The sequence below is a fragment of the Lethenteron reissneri genome, chromosome 51, assembly GCF_015708825.2.
Source record: "Lethenteron reissneri isolate LAM-NWPU_2019-01 chromosome 51, ASM1570882v1, whole genome shotgun sequence".
NCBI classification, from domain to species: domain Eukaryota; kingdom Metazoa; phylum Chordata; class Hyperoartia; order Petromyzontiformes; family Petromyzontidae; genus Lethenteron; species Lethenteron reissneri.
Window position 1 is genome coordinate 1,775,768 of NC_083829.1, and position 23,929 is coordinate 1,799,696.

At 55.4% G+C, this 23,929-nt stretch overlaps 1 protein-coding gene across 4 annotated transcripts in view; it reads right to left on the minus strand.

Annotated features, from left to right (window-relative positions):
* Positions 1–23,929, minus strand: part of LOC133355620 (sodium-coupled neutral amino acid transporter 3-like) — a 136,478-nt gene that overhangs the window by 60,228 nt on the left and 52,321 nt on the right. The window contains exon 1 of one of the 4 annotated variants that reach the window (XM_061572985.1): positions 4,402–4,598. The exons of 2 other annotated variants lie outside the window; for them this stretch is intronic. The gene's annotated coding sequence lies outside the window, so the exon portion shown is untranslated. Of the gene's footprint in view, positions 1–3,902; positions 3,924–4,401; positions 4,599–23,929 lie in introns of those variants that run through there. One more of the 4 variants, XM_061572986.1, reaches the window with a different exon arrangement.

Below are 23,929 nucleotides of genomic sequence, written 5' to 3' on the forward strand. Positions count from 1 at the left end.
GCACCACGCCACTACCGCCACCGTACCGAGTGTGAAGCGGTTTCGAGGATACTCTTCCCCCCTCTAGGCGTCCGCGTGGCACTAGCGGCGGGGTACAGGTACGGACACGCGCGCTGGCATTTCTGGGTCACCGGAGTGAGCGTGCAGCCAAAGTCGTTGGCGGCGGCGTTGTTCCAGAGGAGCACAAGCGTCAATGGGAGCGCTTCTTCTTGGCTGCTTGGCACAGCGCTGGGAGGAGAAGGAATGTCATTGAAACCCCAAAGTCGACCAAACTATTCCCGTAAAAAAATCATCATGAAATATTGCTCCTTGCCGCTGAACAGGGCACCCAGTCGCTCGGGTGGCGAGTGCTCCTGCCAATGACATCGGGCAATGCAGCAGTTTAACACAAGGCACGACCCTGCTGACGAAACCCAAAAAGGTCGAAACCGGTCCAGAGGTTGCTTTTGTAAACGATTCCTGCTGGATGATGTTGGTCTGGAAAGCTAATAGGGCCGATTGACTCAAACGTATCTTTATTTATCATGTGGAGGCACAAAGCCAGGTTCTGCCTCGACATACTCCACCATGCTGTGACCGATAATTCTCCACAGCGTCGCATATTAGCTTCGTACACTCTGCAGGGACAGGGTGACTGATAAGACCACTCAGGATGCATATTAAAATTTGGTCGCATGGCAGTTTGAATCATAAAACAAGTAACGTTGACAAGGATGATTATCGCCACGATCATCATCATCAGCCATAGTCTACCCACTGCTGGATGAAGGCCTCTCTCCACGCCGTTGCCATCCCTCACGTGACGCCAAAACCCATCCGGCGCGGTCCGTGACGCACCAGCGGATTTAATCGCTCCGTGTCATCGGGGGGGGGGGGGGGCGGCCATCCTCTCCAGCACGATTCCCCATTCGGGGGGCTGTCGTTCCGTCACCACTCTCATCTGTGATTGCAATCACCCCTCTCATGTATGCAGGCAGCGATATGTGTTGGCATCGTGCATTGGTGAAATCAATTGCAATGAGAGCAAACTTTTGAATCGAGCGAGATGCACATTGAACGCAAGAACGCATTTTCAAACAAGCCACCACAAAAGTGAGGGTGTTGGGGCCTGTGGGATATTTCCATCACGATGGGGCTGCACCTCCCAGCCACCCACCGTCGCTTCTTACAGCTTTCACGACGGTGGGTGCAGCAGGAAGAAAGCGAGCGGCAAGTAACGAAGCCAGAACAGAGAGTCAGGGGTCTGCTTTGGGTGGCGGTGTAGTTAAATAGGCCATAAACAGAACTAACAAATCCCACATTAATTGTGTAAGCACAGATGAGCAGAACTCCGTTTCTGTAACTGCGCATATAAATGATACAATGCGTTTCAGTCCATCACGCAGCAGTTGTTTAAGCAACGCAAAATCAGCTTGCAACGCCAAGAGGCAAATGACACGACTTCAAAATAAAAACACTCACTGCCCCGCGGTCACAAACCGAAGGATATGTCACGGCTCACGTGAGCCACACACGTCCGTGTGAGGTTCCGTTTCACAACAAGACAGCAACCAGACACTGCCCATGTCCAGCTCATGGGCAGATACTCTTCACTCAGTCATTTCCACACTCACCTCAGACTTCACTCCTCGCCACGCGTGCACGCACACACGTGGAACACGTGGCACGCGCGCGCGGACTGAGATCTCAATCTTAATTTTAAATCGGCTCCTAATTAACGCAGAGCGCGCTCATTGCTTAGCGCGTCACGTGGGACGCAATTGAACGATCGTGGGACCGCGTTTGGCAATCATCGGGCGCGTGAGGCGTGTGAACGAGTTCACTTTTGCATTTGAATGGCGAGGAGCAAATTGGTGAACGCGGAAAGGCGGAGCGTGGCGGTGGAGCGATGTCGCGCGGAGCGCGGGGCTGGAGCCGAAAGCACGACAGACAACGGCAGATCACGAGGGTTGGCGTTCGTTTCGAGTTGGTTTAATGATGGCCGTGTATTAAAGCTCGCGTGAAAGCTGAACGCTCGAGACGCTCTGCCATTCGACTTGAGGCGTGCACACCGAACGGCGTTGTGTCGTGGCCGTGTGTGGAGGTGTCCACGTGTGCGTGTGAATGTGCACGTGTGCGTGGATGTGACAGTGCGTGTGTGTGGATGTGTCTGTGTGTGGGGAGCGGTAGTGTAGCGGTTAGTGCGCCGCGCTACGAACCTGGCGACCCGAGTTCGATTCCCGCTCACGGCCGTCAACACCCAGTGACGATTATCTGAACCGATCCTGGGCCTCTCCTAGGTCGACTCAGCCTCAAATGAGTATCTGGTGCGGTGCGTAAACATCACCACAAGGGAGACAAAGGCGGCCGGGCGTGGTTACTGGCTACCCACACCCTCGTGTGCCGTTCCGGCATTTATAGGTGCTCGCTAACAGCACTTGCCCCAACAATCTGTTAAGGCAATACGGGGGATCTTTGTCTTTTGTCTGTGTGTGTGGATGTGTCCGTGTGTCATGTAGACCGCATGCCCGACCGCCGTATGTCCAAACAGCTTTTGTTCGGCCGGATCGAGGGGGCTAAACGGGCGCAGCACGGGCTAGAGAAGAGATGGAGTGATGTGGTACAGGAGGACGTGGAGCGGACTTGCCGATGACTGGTACCAGCGGTGTCAAGATCGGCCTCTGTGGAGGAGGCTCGTGAAGGACGCTACTGGGCAGTTGGAGGCAGTCGCCCTCCAACAACAACGGAGGGCGGAGGAGCGACGCTCACAACAACGAGCGGAGCGCAGGGTGGACAAAGCACAGCAAGTTGGCACAGTAGGGGGCACAGGTGGTGCATCAGCCACTCATCTCAGTCAGCCGGCCCGTGGCACCTGGGTCTGTCCCGTGACCTGCCAGCGGGCGTTCAACACTTCACGTGGCCTTAACGTGCACCTAGCCTGGCACAAGCGCCCTGATGACGTCACCGTCACTTAGTGGCGATTGTTGTGTGGATGTGTCCGCGTGTGTGTGGATGTGTCCATGTGTGTGTGTGGATGTGTGTGTGTGGATGTGTCTGTGTGTGTGTGTGTCCGCGTGTGTGTGTGTCCGTGTGTGTGGATGTGTCCATGTGTGTGTGTGTCCGCGTGTGTGTGTATGTGTCCATGTGTGTGTGTCCATGTGTGTGTGTGTCCGCGTGTGTGTGTGTGTGTCCGCGTGTGTGTGGATGTGTCCGTGTGTGTGTTGATGTGTCCATGTGTGTGTGTCCGCGTGTGTGTGGATGTGTCCGTGTGAGAATTTAAATTAAATGCTGCCAGCGCGAGTGACACGAGGAGGGGGCCGTTTGTTTATGTCGGTGACGTCCCCATCCGGAGCTCAGAGTGAGCGGCTGAGTCGCCGGATTATCGCCACCAATGCCAACACAACTCGGATGTTAATGCCCCCACACACATCGGCAAGGATGCCCCCCCGTGTAGCCTCTACACACACACACAGGGGCTGTGTTTACTGTTCGAGGTGCTGTTTGCGAGCACCTATTACACTTCTCGGGCATGTGGTGTTGTGGCCAGCACCACGCCCGGCCACAATCCTGATGTTCACACACGTGGGACCAGGCAGACCGAGGTGGGTCTGTGTGTGGGGCGGATCACAATGAGTGTTCATCAGCGGCTGGGATCTCAACCGCTGCGCCACCGCTCCCTCCACACAACAAAGGACAAGCGGGCACTGGCGAGACGGAGAAGAAACCTCTCATTAGACAAAAACACCCTCCCCCTGCCCCCGTGTAGCCTCCACACACCACTGGGGCAAGTGCCGGTCAGGCGAGCCTGTGAAGCACCGATGACGGGGTGATGCTGTGCAGTGGCCAGAACCACGACCGGGACCGCCTTTGTCTCTCCACTGCTGATGATGTGTTTTTTTAAAACGCACACACACAGACCTCACCATGTGCTCCACTTGAGCCCGTGTCAACACCACAACCCCAAGAGCCCCAGCGTGGCCAGCTTACAGACGACAAGAAGCCCCACAGAGATAGTGAGATTCACACCGCCACGACCACCACCTGCACCACCTGCACCACCTGCACCACCTGCACCGGCCGAACACATTGACAGGCACCCCCCCCCCCCCCCCCCAATTACAGACGCGACATTGACAACACATGAGACGGGGCAATGCACGCGCAAGTAAATCCGTACGATCAACTCTCATCATCATCACCCTCATCATTCTCTCACTCACCTCCTTCTGCCCCCCCCCCCCCCCCCCATGTGTTTGCTAGGAATCCCTCGACCGAATCGTCGCCTATTGTAGTTTCACCAATTTGCCGATATATCGGAGGTGTTATACATGTGTGTGTATACACAGAGCAGTATATGACACCGTGCAGTATACATTTAAACTGTGCGTTGTGTGTGCGCGCACGCTTGCTGTCTCCCCGTACCTTGAACAATTGTGCTTGCCAGTTGCCGCCACCACCACCACCACAACCACCACCACCAAGCAGCAGCAAGCAGCACGCACTGGGAGAGATCTCTCTCTCTCTGTGCGAGAGACGGCGCGGTTTGTAAACTCGGGGGAGGGTTCTAGGAGGCGGACGCCGATGCAGACGCGCGCGATTCGAGCGTCACTCAGAGCCCGCAGCGAGTCGCGCTCCGCTCCCTATTCCTCGTTGTGCTGCACCTCCCTCTCTGCCCCCTCCTCCTCCTCCTGCTGCTGCTGCTGCGACCACCCCCATCCCTCCCATCACCCCACGTCACGAGCTGTGTTGGTCTGTGCGTGTTCTGTGTGCGTGTTGTGCGTGTGTGTGTCCTGTGTGCGTGTGTGTGTCCTGTGTGCGTGTGTACTGTGTGTGTGTCTGTCTGTGTCCTGTGTGTGTGTCCTGTTTGTGTGTCTGTGTGTGTCATGTGTGTGTGTCCTGTGTGTGTGTCATGTGTGTGTGTCCTGTGTGTGTGTATGTCTGTGTCCTGTGTGTGTGTCCTGTGTGTGTGTCCGCGTGTGTGTGCCATGTGTGTGTGTCATGTGTGTGTGTGTGTCATGTGTGTGTGTCCTGTGTGTGTGTCTGTGTGTATGTGTCCTGTGTGTGTGTCCTGTGTGTGTGTGGTGTGTGTCTGTCTGTGTCCTGTGTGTGTGTCCTGTGTGTGTGTCTGTGTGTGTGTCATGTGTGTGTGTCCTGTGTGTATGTCTGTGTGTATGTGTCCTGTGTGTGTGTCCTGTGTGTGTGGTGTGTGTGGTCTGTGTGTGGGGTGTGTGTTCTGTGTGTGTGTGTCCTGTGTGTGTGTGGTGTGTGTGTGTCACTGTGTGTGTGTGTTCTGTGTGTGTGTCCTGTGTGTGTGTGTCCTGTGTATGTGTGGTGTATGTGTGGTGTGTGTGTGTCACTGTGTATGTGTGTCATGTGTTTGTGTCTTCTCTGCGTGTGTGTTCTGTGTGTGTGGTGTATGTGTGGTGTATGTGTGTCCTGTGCGTGTGTCCTGTTTGTGTGTGTCCTGTGCGTGTGTCCTGTGTGTGTGTGTACTGTGTGTGTGTCCTGTGCGTGTGTACTGTGTGTGTGTACTGTGTGCACGTGTCTGGATGGGGAGGAGTGATCACACAGCCACGAGTGGAGGAGGAGCGCGCGGGGGGGGGGGGGGGGGTCTGAGGAGCGGTGGCGCTCTGGTTAGCGCAGCACCACGGCGACGACGCCAGCGACCCGAGTTCCATTTCCGCTCACGGCTAAAACAAACAAAAAACCCCGTAGCGAATATACGAAGCATGCGATATTAATTGAATAATTCTGTCACCGATCTTAATTCTGGTGCAGTTATAACCTTTTATTACCTTTCAATTGCACGGGCCTCGAGAGCACTGCTCCGGTGATAGATCACGTTTAGATGTCTTGCATTAACATCGCACAGACGTGTTCGGCATTCCTCCTCTACAGCGCTCCCAGACGCCGTTCGTAATACGAAGGTGTTTACATATTAAAGTACACGTACACCATCGATGAATATTTACACAGACCGAATCACAAAGCTCCTCTTACAAAAGTCTTCTGTCCTGGCCCTTTATTCCAGATGCTCTTGGGAGTATTTTTTCCCCTTCATTGAAGAAGACGAAGCGTGCCCGGAGAAACCCCCTACATACGGGGGGGACAACCACCCATGTGTTCTAAAGACAGGTCACCGACCTATCTGCTGAACCTCTTACAATAGGTCACGCGGTGATATGTAGGTGGGTGGCCTGATGCAATGTTACGTTCGCACCGACCCCGCGACACAAAGCACGGGATTGCACGCTCCGTGCTCCCCAATACAGAAGAACAATCAGTAGCAGAGACGCGGAGGATACAAGTGCAGTGTAACGTCATCAACAAGCAGACGATACCACCCTCCCTGCACGTGAAACTGTTTACTTTTATTATTTTACACATCGCATCAGCCACCGTGGTCTTCTGCGAGTGCATTGCTTTCAGCAGCATTGGTCCAACACAAGCACACACTCGGACCGGTTTCGACATCAGTGTCTCGCCACCCAGCGATCAACTCGCGCGCACGCCGCGTGGTTCACAAAGTATCCATTAGAGGAGGCAGACGCCAAATTTGGGCATCCTGAAATTATAATTCCCATCTCATTTCGTGTCCGTCAAATCAACTTAGATCACTGACAAGCAATTTGGGGGGGGGGGGGGCCTCACTGCCCCGCCAGTAACGGTGCTGAAACATCATCAGCAGTGCACGGCCCCCCTCTGGCAGACGAGGCTGGAAGGGAGCGGGCGGGCGAGCGGGTGAGCGAGCGAGCGTGTGAGCGAGCGAGGCTCCATGGCCTGCCGCTCCTCCACCATGGGACGCGGCTCTCGTGTTCTGGGCCCGGTGGAGAAGGACACTGACCCCCCCCCACCCCATCGCGCCGAGGGGGTTCACTCGGCGGCAGCGGCGGCTGCACGGAGGCCGTCCGGAGGGGGAATCGCCCCCCCCCCCCCCCGCAGACCGCCCCCGCCGCCATTCCTGCTGGGCAGCACAGAAGGAGTCTCCGCGATGAACATGGCCACAGAGCGATTGGGGAACTTGGGAGAGGAGTTCTGCTCAGCTGTTATGCCAAGATAAACGTGAGCAAAAGCAAACAAAACACTCGCGTATTTTCGAGCAAGTTTGCCAAGAGAAAATCATTGTCAGAGGGGATACACCTGGAACACACTGCTACCGGACGCGGACTGGGGTCAAGCTGATGAACCAAACAGGCGCCGATGAGAGTGCTGTACCATGGAGAAAATATCGTCAATCTCGATGATACAACCTGCCCGTGATGCATGCGTCAGAAGCACGGTCACCAACGAAGGGAATATGAAATGCGAGCCGGAAAGCGCACGTGCGGAAAGCGTGGAGACGGGCACGCGTGGGACTACACCGGCATCGCAGGATTGAGGAACACACGGGTCAGAGAGCAAATGCGCATCAGAGGCGGCGTGTGGAAGACCGTTCGGAAAAGCACGTGGGCTTGCGGCCGACACAACCGATAGCAGCGATGAGGTGCCGATGAACGAGACTAGCGACGGAATGGCAACCTCCGATCCGTCTCAAGTGGCCTCCTTGTCAAGCCCGTGGTCCATCGCATTGGACGAGGGGAACGGCGCTCCCTCCCCTCTCGCTCCACGCGTCTTGGCAGTTCGCTCGCTGTCCTCACGTTGGGCCGCACGTCTGTGTCGGTGCCGTTCCCGCCTTCTGTCAGAATCTCAAGACGTTTTTTGCCCCCCCCCCCTCCCGCGCCTCTGGACATCCCTTTTCTTGAGTGAAATTCGTGCCGCGCCACAAGACGCTCTCGACGAATGAGATGCTACGTCTTGCCTCCGCGGGCCGCTGTCGGACGCAAAACGTCGTTTCGTCGCCCTGCGACAGTTCCGAACGGACTCAGTCCGGATTGAAATTGGGACGGGGGGGGGGGTGTGGAAGGGCAAATACCAAAAAACTCAAACAACGCGCCACGGCAGCTTAAGGGGAGTTCTCCGGAAATGAAACGAGGCCACGCACCATTAGGCTTGGCCTATGCTTTGTAATCGGCACTCTGCGGTCACAGAATGTGCCGCAGAACGACGCAACCTCGAGTGACAGCACGGACGTAATCCCAAAATCACATTCTCCGTAATCCCAATACAATTCAGCGCATCCGTACTGTACGTATATAGCCCCCCTGCCATACTGTACGTGGATGTGGCACCCCCTACGGCAAGCGTTTCAATGCATCTTGCCCGCACTTCTATAACAGGTGTCAAAAAAAATTCCTACGTAAATTGAAGCCTTTCGTACAAGAATTAATAATCGTAACGATGCAATATTTAGCCACTCGTAGCAAGCCCCAACCAATCCCAAACGATATACAAAGAGTATCAATTTCCCGCACCGTTGGCTACGTATGGTCCGAAAGAAGTTCAACATTTTATACAATTCAAATAATTCATAAGCTCTTTTGTCAATCCACTGCTGGATGAGGGCCGCTCCTCACGGGACGGGTCCTGCGGGGTTATTTAACCGTACTTCTCCACGCTGGTCAGTGCGAGTTGGTGAAGGTTGGCACCACAAACATGGGAGCATTCAAGTACGGTACAACAATGCATTGTGCAGTCCACAATGTAGCCCTGCCTGCCCGTGGCTCCGAACCGGAGAGAGCCTCGCTTCGATATTTGGAAGCCACCGGAGCTGCAGCACTTTCAAATCATCGAGCTTGCCATCTCATTTCTTTATAACTTATTTTTGTGTTTAGTTTGTGGTCTTTGCCTCCCCTCCCCGCACCTCCGATTAGAGAGGTTGGCTACGTACGGTTGGTGCGAAAGAAGCTCAACACACACACACACAAGCTCAACACACACACATACAAGTTCAACGTACGTTAAACCCTCTAACCGGGTCCCCGATCCAGCGCAGACCAACGCGTGGTGACAGCGCGCGTGCCCGTGCGTGGTGCCCGTGCGTGGTGCCCGTGCGTGGTGAAGGTGCGCGTGCCCGTGCGTGGTGCCCGTGCGTGGTGCCCGTGCGTGGTGACGGCGCGCGTGCCCGTGCGTGTCTGGCGGTGAACTCTTCCTCCTCGCACACCACGCGCTCGGCGTGCGCCGGCTCGCAGGAGCCGTGACCGCTACGCACGCGCTGCAAGGGGCTCGTGACCAACTCGTGCGGATTGACCCCCATCTCGGGAGCGAGGCCGCGAATCCGATGTTGTACCGCACTCCGATCACCGGCCCCGCACCGACCAGCGTGGTGAGAAGTGCAGTCACATTCTACCACACCACCCCGCGCGGCAGTGGCGAGGGCCCACCCACCCCAAAACCCCGTCCAGCACCGGACTGACAAAAGGTTGCGGAGGTGTGGGAGCATAGAAGCACGGTACAACGGTGGCTTTGTCTGCGCTGCCCTCTGCCGAGCAGCATGTGTAGCGCCGCTACCCTGTTGGTGCCGGCCCTTCCGTCCGTGGGTGGCGCTCGTTCGTCCAAGAAAAAAAAAGGCGTCCAAACTTCCAAGCTCAACGCCATTCCGTTGAGTTTGGATCATGGAGCGCTTCCTTGAATAAAACAACGAGATGGTTATTGTACACACACACGTACGCACGCACGCACGCCTGTGAATAGATACAAGTGTGCACGTATGATTTGGCTGTGCACGTGTTTAATAATAGTCGTCTTTGTAAAGATCACCACGAGCCCCTTTAGGGCAGAATGGCAACACATCTAGCAGAGGCTGTCTGTGTCCCGCCTAGCAAGACCTATCAGATACATCGGAATAAGTATGGTGGTCATCCCTGCACCTTTTCCAAAAATGATACGGCCAGTTGGTTGGAATCTGTCCAGGTCCATCATCCATCTGGGGTGGATAAAATGACTGCCACTTCATAATAAGCCAATGGCGATTGTGCAGTGTAGTATATATATACACGAAACTCAACACATTCGTGTGACCTAAAAAGGAAAACATCTCAAATACGTGACGTTTCAGGCAATGACCCTAGCACATGAATGGCCTTATTATTATTTGTGCTTGCGGACCACCAATAACGCAGACTGATCAAGTAAGATATCTATGTATACAGATTAACCCAATCATAGGAATGTGGAATTTCCACCGCTGGCTCGGAGGTGTAACCAAGCGCGATGAGCGAATCTCCGCATAGCTCCTGACAGGAGGTCGCTCGTTGGCTCAGGGGTCACAGCGCCTGAGACATCACCGCCCAGTTTCCTGGGTTCGAATCCGGCTCCAGTCGCCTGCGGTTTAAACCGGGTTCTCGAGGGTAACGAGTTCACCAATTGCCGCACTTTTTTTCCCCCGTGTTCAGTTTGTTGTCCCCCCCTCCCCGCACTTCCAATTAGCATGGTCGGCGATGTACGGTGCGAAAAGAGGTTAAAATACATCAGGAGATACGCGTGAAAAGTCGCAATTTGTTTTTTTTTTCGCGCTCAACTTGGCCAAATTCCAGCCGTGGGAGTTCATGAATGTTTGCTCCTCGGACCGCCCACAATGCACGTGCTCCCATTACGAACGCGAACATCACCCAATCGGTCACTGCTACTCGCCATCTACACGCGTCTTACATTCACACAGAGGACACAATTTCTTTATAGCGAACGTCGTTGTTGTTGTCATTGTTGTTGTTGATTGGCGTCTTACTCCGGCTGTGCCCTTGGGAGTATTGCTGCGCATTTAAAATACGATTGCTTCGGGTAAAATACCCAAAAAAAAAATGTTCGTTGGTCCATCATGTGACAGACACCTTCTCCGTTAACTGGGTGTGCGTGGCAAAGGCCCCCCCCCCCCCCCCCTTCGTGTGGGGGTAAGAATCGGGGGGTCACCAGAAGAGATCCCCGGAACGGGTTCTGTGGTGCGACCCCTTTGCGAAGCGAGCGACTTGTTCGAATCTTCTTCGTTTGGCGACGCCGAGAGCAGAGTTGTAATTCAATCAAAGGAAGAAGAGACGGTGGAAAGTTACCAAAACATATATATTAAGCACAAATCACTCAACTCCAATGAAATACCGTTACAAATTACACAAAAAAAACTACAGTTTATAGATATGGCCGTGAAAATCGCGATGGGATTCACGTTCCATTTTGCTGCTCAAGGCACATTTTTGTGCGTACATTTTTATTTGTTGCTGGTTGCCAAATTGCCCCGACAGCTATTTTCCTTATCATCACTATCATCACCATCATCGGCCATGGCGACAATGCAGTGCATTTCTCACGGTCCTTAGATATAACAAAGATTCCCCCTCATTATAGCCTGGCACGAGCTGTCTTCATCGCTCCGTCTCCCCGGTGGACGTGCCCTCGGTTGCATTCCGTCCCTTGGCTGCCGCTCCATTCGCAGCCTCGACCGTCTCGTCCCTTCGAACGACGCGTCCTGCCCAAGTCCCCCCCCCCCCACCCCCACCATTTTCTTTTCTTAGCAGTCAGAATTGCGTCGTGAACCTGCGTTCACATTCTCTCATCGGCGACGCGGCGGCCGCTCATTGCAGAGGTTCACGGTTCGGATACAGCAGGCCGCCCCTGGTTAACGTTGTTGTGTGCGCGATAAACCGTGATCATGCTAAGCGGCGGTCTGCTTCCTCGCAGTGGACGTTCAAGATCCCCGTGACGTCATTCGTAAGAGTGGGCCGATGCTGCGTGCGGCGGCGTCAGGGTCCAAAGTTTCCCAATTAGAATGTTACCCGCAACAAACGTTCCGTGTTGTTCGTGTTACCTTGAACGCAAGTAACACTTGTCATCTCGGCGAAAACGGACGTCGTTAATTTGAATTTGGACATTCCCTGAACATATTGCAACAATGGAATAATAGACCTGGAAATTACTCAATTGGTCATGCACGTTTGCCTGCTTGGGGTACGAGTGAGTCGGCTGCCACTCGGTGGTGGGGGAGTGGGGTGGTGGGGTGGTGGCCCCCTTTCAAATTCCGCTCAACACGAGATGCGAGATGTAAAGTGCACGAAGACGCCGGGGCGTATACGAGGTGGGCTCCCCACTTTTCTGTCTCTCAACGTAATTCCAAAGTACGCCGCTCTTCATCATCATCATCATCATCCTCCACTTTTACGTGAGCCCTCTCGTCGCTGTTAATGACCCCCACGTATCTGAACCGTGCCATGGGCCGGTAGCACGCTCGGTTAAACAAAAACACGAACGAAGGAAGGAAGGAACGTTGGTCTGTTACTTTTCATCATCAACCCAGGCCGTGTAAAGCGCTTGGAAGGAATCTGCACGTTCCTACGTTTCTGCAAGACAATTGTAGTCGGGGAATGAAGAGGAATGAGCAAGGGGGGTTAGAAGAAGCAGCAGCAGCATCAGTGCCGTGCGAGATTGGCTATGTCATGCTGACTGCAGCGTGACTCTTAAATGACCATGAGTTTGTTGGCCCGGGATCGATTTTCACTTGTGGAGCTAGAAAAAAAAGAAATTAAATAAACGAGCCACTGTGTATGTGTGCGCGTGTGCGTTTCTACGCGCGCGTGTTTTTTTTTAAGTTGTTGAGCACACGACCAAAGGCTTAAAACGTTTTCCTCCATTATAGTCCTGCCCTCTAAGACGCCTATCATCGTCAGTTGTTGTTATTGTCGTTGCTGCTACAATATTACATGTGTGCGAATATCAACGTTCACGTTACATGTGTAGGGATGTTGGAGAGAGGGCCGTTATGCATGGCAGCCTATGGGAAAGAAACACAGTGGGCGGGGCTACGTGTGTGCACAGGGAGATGCCCTCTGCGACGTCCGAGCCAGACACCCTGGGGGGGGGCTGGTTCGGCGTTACGATCCCCCGGGGCCCCACCCCTCAAGGAGGGTTGGGTATAAAAAGGGGTCGTTATATGGGCTTAGGCAGTTATGTTATAGTTAAGCTAAGAAGTCGGAAGACGTCGTAGCTAGAGCCCTGGACTCCCCCTGATCGCCGCCCTTATCAGGGCCCCACGGGATCAGGCTCGAGCCAGTGGCGTGGTCCCGTGAACCAGAGCCAGTGCTCTGGGACTCCGGGTACCGAGCCCGATTACCAGTGTCGGGCCAGACAGCCTCCCCTAGCTCTTAGTGGAGGACTCAGGGGATAGGCTATGGATAGCTAGGGGTATTCCCTGAGTTATACGGGTGAGGGGGCCGCTACCCCCTCTAGGGCTGTCCTGTACTGGCAACTTGTTAAATAAATATACGTGTGCCTCAACTCCGTTGTCAAGCGTCCTCGACGGGTACTTCATCTGGCGTCAGAAGTGGTAAAAATGGAAACGCGCCATACAGCTCGGACCAGGGTACCACAAGAGGAGGACGCCGCGGAGATCGCCGAGCCCGAGACAGAGCAACAAGATGGGGTGCAGCCGGAGCCTGGCGCCTTCTCACCGGGACGTCAGCATGGAGAGGGGCCGCAGCCAGATGCACTACGACTGGCTCACGAACGGCTGGCGGAGCTACTTTATGCCGCTGCCGCCACACTGGAAGGCATTACGCGGTTGGGGGCTGGTGGTCCACCGCAGGGCGAGGAGAACCGGCGGCCGGAGCACTTTCCCGCCATTTCAGCGACTTCACAATTTGAATTTCCCGCCATGGACGCCGCGGCTGTTCGGGGCGTGGCCAGCTTAGACATCGGCTCCGACATCGCCGTCGCCGGGGCTGCAGCGTCATCGCAGCCGAAGGATGCGTCATCGCTGCCGCGACAGGCGATGCCATCGGCCAGTCGCGCCGAGGCACCGCCAAAGGGAGGTGAAAGCAACCTGCGGGAGTCCACATCGACCGCTGCGCTTCACCAAAGGCTGCCCCCGCTGAAGGAATTCATCGGTGCGGAGGGTGACTGGGGCGGCTTCCGGCGACGCTTCCTCGCCCATCAGGAGATGGCGCGGTGGTCCGACGAGGAGGCCCTTTGCGCGCTGCCGGCGCTCCTCGATGGGGACGCGCTCGCCGCACTCACGTCGGCGCCAAAAGAGAAGCGGGCTACACTACCAATGGCGCTACAGCTGCTGGCCGGGGTCTATGGACCTTCAGCCGAATGCCGTCAGCAGTTCTACGATCGCAGGCGGGGTGAAAAAGAGTCGCCTCTGGCTTTCCGGACAAGTCTTCTGGCGCTGGCAAAAACAGCCTTTCCCCGCATGGACGACGACGGCGTGGACGCAATGGTCGCGGAGAAGATCCTCCTCTTGGCGGACGACCTCGACATCGTCGTCATCGCACAAGGGGATGCAGAAATGACCTCCCTCCAGGCTGCGCGACTCCTCCACGCCAACCTTCTGCAGCAGCGGCGAAAGGCAAACAGGGCATCGGCTGGGCGTGCGGTGGCTGCAGCCACCCTTCCGTCAGAAGAACTTTATGCCGTCGACCATCGACGGCAACAGACGACGGGGGCGCGGCCGGGTCGGGACGGGCCGAGGCGTTTCGACCGTCCATCGTCTCCATCGGCGCTCCCGCGGTGCTTCAACTGCGGCATCCGGGGCCATGTCGCCTCGGGGTGCCGTTCTCCTCGACAGCGGGGGACGACGCCTCGACAGGACGCCGGCCCTCCTCTTCCTCCTCCCAAGCTCCAGCACCATGATCCGGCGAGTCGCGGCACCTCACATGTTTGGCCAACGCACCCACCTGTCGCACACTCTCGCACCGTAACGAACGGGGGGCCGGTGGGGCGCTGCGATGGACCGGCGCGGATCACTGCGGGGACTCAAATCGAGCCCGAGCGGTGGTCCGTGTTGGCCCATCGCGTGGTGGCCGCGGCGTCGGGATCGTCGGCCGTGGTCGGTTACATTGATGGGGTGGAGGTACGCATCATAGTCGATACAGGGGCATCGGCGACAATTATTTCGGAACTAATTTACAATATTCTACCGGTGCAGAGCCGTCCTTTGCTACCGGTTAATGTCCCTTTCTATGCCGCTAACGGGGGCTCTCTCGGCATCGTGGGACAGATTCGAGCGCAAATTTCTATCGGGGACATCAAATTGTCGGGGCCGATTTTTGTCTCCTCCTCACTGGCAGTTCCGTGCCTGCTGGGGACGGACTTCTTGGGCAGGATGCCAATTCGTATTTTGATCGACCAAGGATGCATTGAGCTTCCGTCGGGGCGACGTATGGCGTTCCTGCCTTCCCCTGTAGCGACTCGGACGGCGTTCGCGACGGTACCGGCGTTCGTCGTAAAAACAGTGCGTGTGCCGCCGGGGGCACAAATGCTGGTACCTCTTAAACTTCGTAGGCCCTTCGCTAAGGGTGTTGGGGATCAGGGTGTTGTGCTGGGGCCGTCTAGGGCCGGGGTTAATGGGCCTCATTTAATTCCGGCCCAGACCATCGTAAGGGGGGACGAGGATCCCTTCATCGCGGTCCTCAATGTCGGGTCGCAGACAGTAGTGGTTCCCCAAGGGACTGTGCTCGCTCACGCGACGCCGGTGCCCTGCGAGGAACCTGCCGTGAACCACATTGACACTGCTGCTCGGACGCACCCGCATTCGGACGGCGATGAAGGGTGGCTCGACGCGCTTTGTGCGGGATCGACGAACCTGTCCAATTTAGAGCGCCAACGGCTTAGATCGCTGCTAAAGGAATTTTCCGACGTTTTCAGTCGGAATAAATACGATTTGGGTTGTACTCACCTGCTGCGTCACCATATTGACACGGGTGACAGCGCGCCTATTCGCCAAAATCCTTTTCGGTTGAGTCCCGCCGAAAAGGACCATGTCAAATCGGCTGTCGATGACATGTTAGCCGCCGACATTATCTCTCCCTCTACCAGCCCTTGGGGAGCACCGATTGTCCTGGTTAAGAAACAGGATGGCTCGTTGCGGTTTTGCGTAGATTTCCGTCGCCTTAATAAGGTTTCGGTTGCCGACGCATACCCGCTCCCACGGATGGACGAATCGCTGGACGCCTTGGCGGGAGCGCGATTCTTCTCCACACTAGATTTACTTTCGGGATTCTGGCAGCTTCCTCTGGACGATGATTCGAAGCCTAAAACCGCTTTCCGTACACCGCACGGCCTGTTCCAATTCAACCGGTTGCCGATGGGCTTACACTCAGCGCCGGCAACCTTCCAGCGGTTGATGGAATTGGTTTTGGCTGGATTGCAATGGGAATCGTGCCTGATTTATTTGGATGACGTAATTGTTTTTGGAAGAACCTTTGACGAACATCTCCAGAGGCTGCGGGCGGTTTTCCAAAGGATGCGGGCTGCTAATTTGAAATTTAAGCCCCAAAAATGCTATTTGTTTCGCGAGTCAGTGCGTTATTTGGGGCACATCGTGGGGCGCTCGGGTATTGCTACCGATCCCGCCAAAACGCAGTGTGTCAGCTCCTGGCCAATTCCGACCTCGGTGGGGGAGGTGAGGAGTTTTATTGGCTTCGCTTCATATTACCGACGGTTCGTCGCTAATTTTGCTACAATTGCCAAACCCCTACATGCTTTGACATCAAAAGGGGTTCGGTTCCACTGGGGTCGGGATGAGGAAGTAGCTTTCTGCTCCCTTCGGGATGCATTGGTGAAGGCTCCTCCTTTGACTTACCCCGATTTTTCGAGGCCGTTTTTGCTCGACACCGACGCGAGCAACACAGGTATCGGAGGCGTGCTTTCCCAGGTGGTTGATGGCGTGGAACGGGTGGTTGCGTACGGCAGTCGGGTGTTGTCTCCAGCGGAGCAAAAATATTGTGTCACCCGTAGAGAACTGTTGGCAATTGTTTTCTTCATCCAACAGTACCGCCCATATCTGTACGGTCAGCATTTCACTGTCCGTACGGATCATGCGGCACTGCAGTACGCCCTGAAGGTTCAACAGCCATCGGGACAATTGTCCCGATGGCTGGAGGTCCTCCAGGATTTCGATTTTGACACCACCTATCGTAAGGGCATTCGCCACACAAATGCGGACGCTCTGTCGCGCATGCCAACCACCTCCGAATGCGCATGCCTCCTGGGGTCGGGGCGTTGCAAGCCAGCTGGGGACATGACGGTTCCAGTCCTGGCGGCCGCCGCCGATGTTGACACATCGCTCCCCGATGAGATCGGGAAACAGGGAAGGGATTCCCTGCTTGGGTTGCCTGTGATTGAGTGGGGACGCCTCCAGATGGAGGACGCCTCCCTCCTCGCGCTGCGTCGTCGCGCCAGGGAGAGGGGGTGTGGGACGGGTGATGCCGACAATTGGGAAATACACGCGGGCTTGCTCATGCATTGGGACGGTAAATCCCACCGTCACCGGCTGGTAGTTCCTGCGGGGTTACGGGGTAAGGTGGTGTGGGCTGCTCATGAGCGCCTCCTCCACCTGGGTACCCAAAAGACCCTCGCCTCGCTCCAGCTGGATTTTTTTTGGCCGGGCATGACACGGGATGTCACGGATCTCCTGGCAGCATGCCCCCGGTGTGCGCAACGCAAACCACCAGCTCGGGAGTCGAACCCGCCGTTGCAGTCCATCACAGTCTCCAGGGTGAACGAACTCGTAGCGTTGGATATCCTGGGGCCGTTTCCCGCCACCCCTAGGGGCAATAGATATTTGCTAACAGGGGTCGAATACTTCACACGCTGGCCTATGGCCTGGCCCCTGGCAAATCAGTCGGCAGCAGCCATCGTGGACGCCTTTGTCCAAGGCTACGTCATGGACAAAGGTGCTCCGGAGCGGCTGCTGACCGACCAGGGTAAAAATTTTTCCGGGAACCTCCTCAAACAAGTCTGTGATCTCCTAGGTACAAAGAAGATTCGTACCTCTCCCTATCACCCACAAACTGACGGGATGGTCGAGCGTCTGCATCGTACCATCACGTCTATGTTGTCGCACCTGGTTTCGGAGTCACAGACCAATTGGGACTTGCAAATTCAAGGGGTCCTGGCAGCATATCGATTGGCCCCCCATGCTGCCACGGGATTTTCACCCTTCTTTCTCATGTATGGTCGCGAACATGACCCACCTGTTCGGGCACAGCTGCAGATCCCCGCGCCTCTAGGTAAAATTAAATTGGACGAGCACGTTAAATTTAACCTTCAAAAGCTAACTGAGGCGCGGGATGCTGCCATGCTCAATTCCCGCATGCGCCAAAAGGCGAATGAGCGCCTCAGACTCGCGCGCGCGCACGTGCTGCAGTGGAAGCCAGGGGACAGGGCATGGCTGCACTGTCCCCAGGTACCGCTTGCGACCTCCTCGAAACTGGTACGGCCATGGCGGGGCCCCGTCGAGGTGGTCGAGGTTTTGCGACCGCAGTGCGTTCGTATCAAGTGGGGGAGGCGCCGGTGGTTCGTTCACCCCTCTAGACTAAAACCCTTCGTTGCGGTGCGGGACTCTGCTCCACACGCGCAGGGCCAAGCATGTGAGGGGTCGACCGACCCGGAGGGTCCGCCTCTGTTGATCTCACCTGACGTCTTGCCGGTTGCCCCGCCCCCAGGTTCTCCCGGAATGACGGGCTCGCGCACATCCCTCACGGGGGATGCCGAGGGTCCCGCCACTCCAATTGCGGACTCGCCTCGGATGGGACAGCGGCCACCGAATGGTCCGCCATCTGAGGTTGGCCCTTGTGACGGGCCTGCGGCAAGGACGCGCGCTAAAATGCGCAGACTCTTATAAAAACACTGGAACGCGAACAAGAAGTGAAAACGAAACGAAAATAAGAAGAAAATTTTTTTTATTTTTTTTTGCGTTTTCTGGTACACTTTCGTGTGCTATTGTTACTGGACGCTGCGTTCGTGTGGCGCTCTTGGCGCGTTGTTGTATTATGGCTGTGTGTGTGTGTGCGTCTTGTGTGCGTGTTGTGCGTGCGCTGAGGGTTCCGGGAAATGTACATATCTTGCCTCTACGGATTTCGTATTTATTCGGGGGGGGGGGGCGCGTCGGTTTGTTCTCCCTTTAGGGGCATTGTTAGTGTTGTTGTTCAATTCTCGTTCTGTTAAATGAAAAAAATGGGGCACACACGGGGGGAGTCAAGGGGTAAAGATTCATTTGTTGAAATTGTTGCAGCCGGGACGGCTGCGAGCTATGCGGGGGGGAGTGATGTAGGGATGTTGGAGAGAGGGCCGTTATGCATGGCAGCCTATGGGAAAGAAACACAGTGGGCGGGGCTACGTGTGTGCACAGGGAGATGCCCTCTGCGACGTCCGAGCCAGACACCCTGGGGGGGGGCTGGTTCGGCGTTACGATCCCCCGGGGCCCCACCCCTCAAGGAGGGTTGGGTATAAAAAGGGGTCGTTATATGGGCTTAGGCAGTTATGTTATAGTTAAGCTAAGAAGTCGGAAGACGTCGTAGCTAGAGCCCTGGACTCCCCCTGATCGCCGCCCTTATCAGGGCCCCACGGGATCAGGCTCGAGCCAGTGGCGTGGTCCCGTGAACCAGAGCCAGTGCTCTGGGACTCCGGGTACCGAGCCCGATTACCAGTGTCGGGCCAGACAGCCTCCCCTAGCTCTTAGTGGAGGACTCAGGGGATAGGCTATGGATAGCTAGGGGTATTCCCTGAGTTATACGGGTGAGGGGGCCGCTACCCCCTCTAGGGCTGTCCTGTACTGGCAACTTGTTAAATAAATATACGTGTGCCTCAACTCCGTTGTCAAGCGTCCTCGACGGGTACTTCACATGCTTGGGTTTTTCGCCGCGGACGCGCTCGAAAGCTCCCGGAACTGAAGAAGCACTCACCAAGCAGGGCGAACCGTCGGACATCGTGACGAACGGCACGTGGAGCAACCCAAAAACGCACCGCAGAGCTGTGCAGCGCAACAGCGAACACCCCCCCCCCCCACTCAACCACCTCCGCGTCTCCCAACGTAGTGGGACGTTCCAGTGCAGTGCAGGAGGGCTCTGGAGTGATTATTCAAAGTAAATTATTGTCACGGTTTCTTTCCCAAGAAGCCCTCACCAAGGCTCGAGACTTATTCACGAGGGTCCTGCTAAGTTCTCGCAGTCGGGGTCGCTGCTGCTGCTGCTGCTGCCGCCGCTGCTGCAGCTGCTGCATGTCATCCCAAATGAGTAAATTGCAGTGCGATTTCTCAGCATTGGGATGTTTTAGCAGATAGCAGTTACATTGTACGTTTGAAAATGTTTTTTTAAGGGACAGCAAGAAACCCGCAAAAAGCCAAAAAAACCCCAGACAGAACAGGGGGAAAGAACACACAAAATCCACACACACACACAAAATCCACACACACACACAAACTCCACACACACACACACACAAACTCCACACACACACACTCCACACACACAAACTCCACACACAAAGGTGCCCGAGAATCGGGAATCGAACCCAGCCCGGGCATTCTTGCTGCGAGGCACGAGTTGTTCACCACTGCGCCACCCCCAGCACCACCATCACCACCAGCCTGCCCCTATTCGGGTTGTACCGCACCTGCCGTTGGGCACGATGTCCCCCACGATGTTCCCCATTACTTGGACGAGATGTGAGCCCAGAGCCCTGGCCACCCTCTGGGCGTCATCGCTCGCATGGCGTTCTATATTCACAGCACCCCCTCCCCCCCATGTCCTTGGCTACAGCCTCACAACAAACCCAATAAATCTCCGCTCCAGCCAAATATCCCCAGAGCTGCTACCTTTTCTAAATTCACTTTTTCACGCCGACGGGGAGTTGACATCCCCCCCTCCCAACTCCTGGACACGAGACGTTCACGACTCAAGGGCTACCTTCAGACAACTTGCGCGCACAGTGGGAGGTCACTCATTTTCTTCTGCTGCCCCCATTGTCTGGAACCCCCACCCCTACCCAGCCCTTGCTGCTGGTCAGGTCCAGGATCAATATCTTCCTGATTTAGTCTGCTTCTTCTTTCTGCCGATTAAATAAGCGTGCCCACCGTTCCTGTATAGATTGTCCCGAGATTCGGTCGCATGTAGACGCTAAACAATCCACATTGTATCGCAACGTGCAGACGCAACTCACGCTGTTTGTGTAAGCGGGAGCCCACTGCATGCCGTCCATTCCAGACAATCGAAACAACAAAGTGGAACGTTGCTTCATTCGTAATTTCGTTCGTTCGTTTCTCAGTCCGCTTGTGCTGGTGAGGGTCGCGGCGTGAATTGATAATTTATTGAAATAATAATACAAATGTATAAAGCGCCCTTAAACAATCGTTCTCAGGGCCAATTCCCTCCACTGCTTCTGTGCACTCGGCGGTTTGAATGGGTCCCCACCCGCAGTTGTTCGATCGGCAGGCCGCGTGCGGTGGGGTAAAGTGTGTTGCACTCCCGTCTCTTGCCCCACGTCTGACCGGCGTGGGACACTGAGGCCAAGTCTCCTCTGGAGGGGCGCCAGACAGCTTGCTCTGGGAGGTGGGGGGGGACTCTGCCGTCAGCAGTGGCTCGAGCGAAAAAATTGCAGGGCTGCACCTTAACCGTTACCCTACTCATCGAGACCTTGGCAGTGGCGCTGACGGGTGATCACATCCGACAAGAGCTGAAGCGCAAGAATTAAAATTGTACGCTATCGTGGAAATCAACACGAACAGTAGCTACATTGGAACACTGGTCACTGAATCAATTGTTAAGTACTCGTCAATTCGCACTCAAAGAGAAATAGCAAAATTGGTTTCAACGGAGAAAGCAAAGAGGAAGACAGTGACGGGGGAGGCTAGAAAGGTCATCTGGGGACTTCGTAAGAAAAATTAATTCTGAAATGATCCGCATCTAAGCTGAAGATTATCACCAATGCAATCTGGGATAGAGAATTTTAATATCGCAATGGCTCTACAGACACCACTACCGCTGCTGCTGCTGCACATGCGGGATGGCAAGTGAAAGGGTGAAAGGTTAAATGGGTGATGATGATGGCGATGATGATACATACCAATGCAATCCTGTGCTATGACAGCGGAGAAAATACGGAGTTTCAGTTGTGCCTTCATATTCAAATCACATTAACGTGAAGTGACAACTGTTCTTCTTGCCGCTAACGATGATACTGAATAAATAAGGCATTGGCAAATCAGTGGCAGAAGCTACCAAAATCGTATATTAGTGTCAGACATACTTCTATTTCACGAAGTTATAACAAGTATACGGGAAGTATATTCCGTTACTGGGCTTACAACAGTAACAGCCTCGGCCGACATCATTGCAGAGCGAATTCTTCACCAACCCGTTGTGTCGAGCGTGGCGAAGTATGGTCAAAAAACCTCCAACACAGCATGAGAGAAGACCGCATCCGGCGAGTGGATGGACCTGAGGGCTGTACGCTCCATGCGATGTTTACGGTACTCCCGAGAAAATGTCAAGAAACACTTTATCGTAAATGTCGTCAACACCTTCGTCAAGTCCCCCGTTGGACCAACACCTCCCCCATACAACTGTCAGTCGTGGAGTTGGTGTGACGAGCGTACTTCGCCGTGTTCAGATATCACCGGCCACTGCTGTTGACTACGGTCGGGAATTGAACTCAGATCGGCAGGGTTCACGGAGCAGTGCGCCAAACACTGTAGTACATCTGCTCAACCAACTGTCTTCATTAATCACAGTTACGATGAGAACGCACGGTGATAATGATGATGATTATTAAAATGATGATGTTGCTTGCAATGATCTGACGACTCGGACAGACGCCGCCAAACTCAAAACAATTATTTGAAATGGTCTACAATGTGGGGCGGGCGTGCAACAGCAGCGTGGCGCGGTGAGCAAATTGGGGTGGGACTCGAGGGGTGGGACTCGAGGGGTGGGACACGTGGGGTGGGACACGTGGGGTGGGACTCGTGGGGTGGGACACGTGGGGTGGGACTCGTGGGGTGGGAATCGTGGGGTGGGACTCGTGGGGTGGGACACGTGGGGTGGGACTCGTGCACAAACGTAGAGAAGTCCACCCCAGTCCACCAGCCCTCTCACTCGGTCCCAGCCTCCTGTAGCAGCGCTGCAATTGGTCGCGCGAGCCTCTCCCTCCTGACGCGCCCCCCTACCAACACCCCGCACATACCCCCCCACCACTGCCACTCCCCCCCCCCCCACCACTACCCCCACCCCACACGCACCCTCCCCCACTAACCCGCACCCACCACTACCCCCACCCCACACGCACCCCCCCCCCCACCACTACCACCACCCCGCACGTACCCCCCACCACCACTACCACCCCCCCCCCTACCACTACCAACACGCACCCCCTCCACTACTACCAACACTACGCACGCACCCCCACCCCTACTCCTACCAACACTACGCACACACCCCCCCACCACTCCTACCAACACTACGCGTGGCCCCCCATGAGCCACTGACACACTGGTGTCAGGCGGTCAGGTTCCAAAACAAAGAAACTCTCCACGGATAATAATATCACAGCTCATAATAAAACACAACAATGACATTCGCGATGACGCTCGTTGCCCAGGAAAGCGTCAACGAGTGTCACGACTCAATAATCACGAGGGGGGGGGGGCTGCTGCATTGGGACGTTGGCCAATGGTGGTGTGGTGGGGGGGGCTCCCTGACTCGCGGGGTTTGTATAGCGCGAGCCGCTTGGCACCGCGTCGTCCGATTCCGATGTGGAGTTGTGGGGGGGGGGGGGGGAGAGATTATTTATATATATCTTTTTTTTTTACCAAATCGGGAATGACCTTTCGATTCCTTTAGAAAGTCCCAGCAGCACGTGGAGCGGAACGTCGGACGGCAGCCGAAGAACGCACCGGAGGACCTAAGGCGACGCAATCGCGATGACTTTTAACGCGGCTTCCACGATTGATTGTTTGGATTTGTGAAGGAAGAAGCACACGGGGGGGGAGGGGCGTGGTGTAACGCTCCGAAGAATGCATTCTATAAATGGGTCGACAAGCACGGTTTGCTACGTACGGTGCGAACGAAGTTCAACCCGCGTGCGTACATATAATCCACGCACGCACCGCATCACAAAGAGAATAGCGATATCACGCGGTCCGATTTTGTTTTGGAAAAATTCTTCGAAGGTCACAACGAGGCCTCCACCGAGTCCCGTGACCCTTTGTCTTGCATGGGTCGTGCCCTGGAATATTTGTCCAATTCCATAGATGGATGTTTAGCATCACGTGGGGCAGGAAACCGGAGCAACCAGAGAAGACGCACCACGC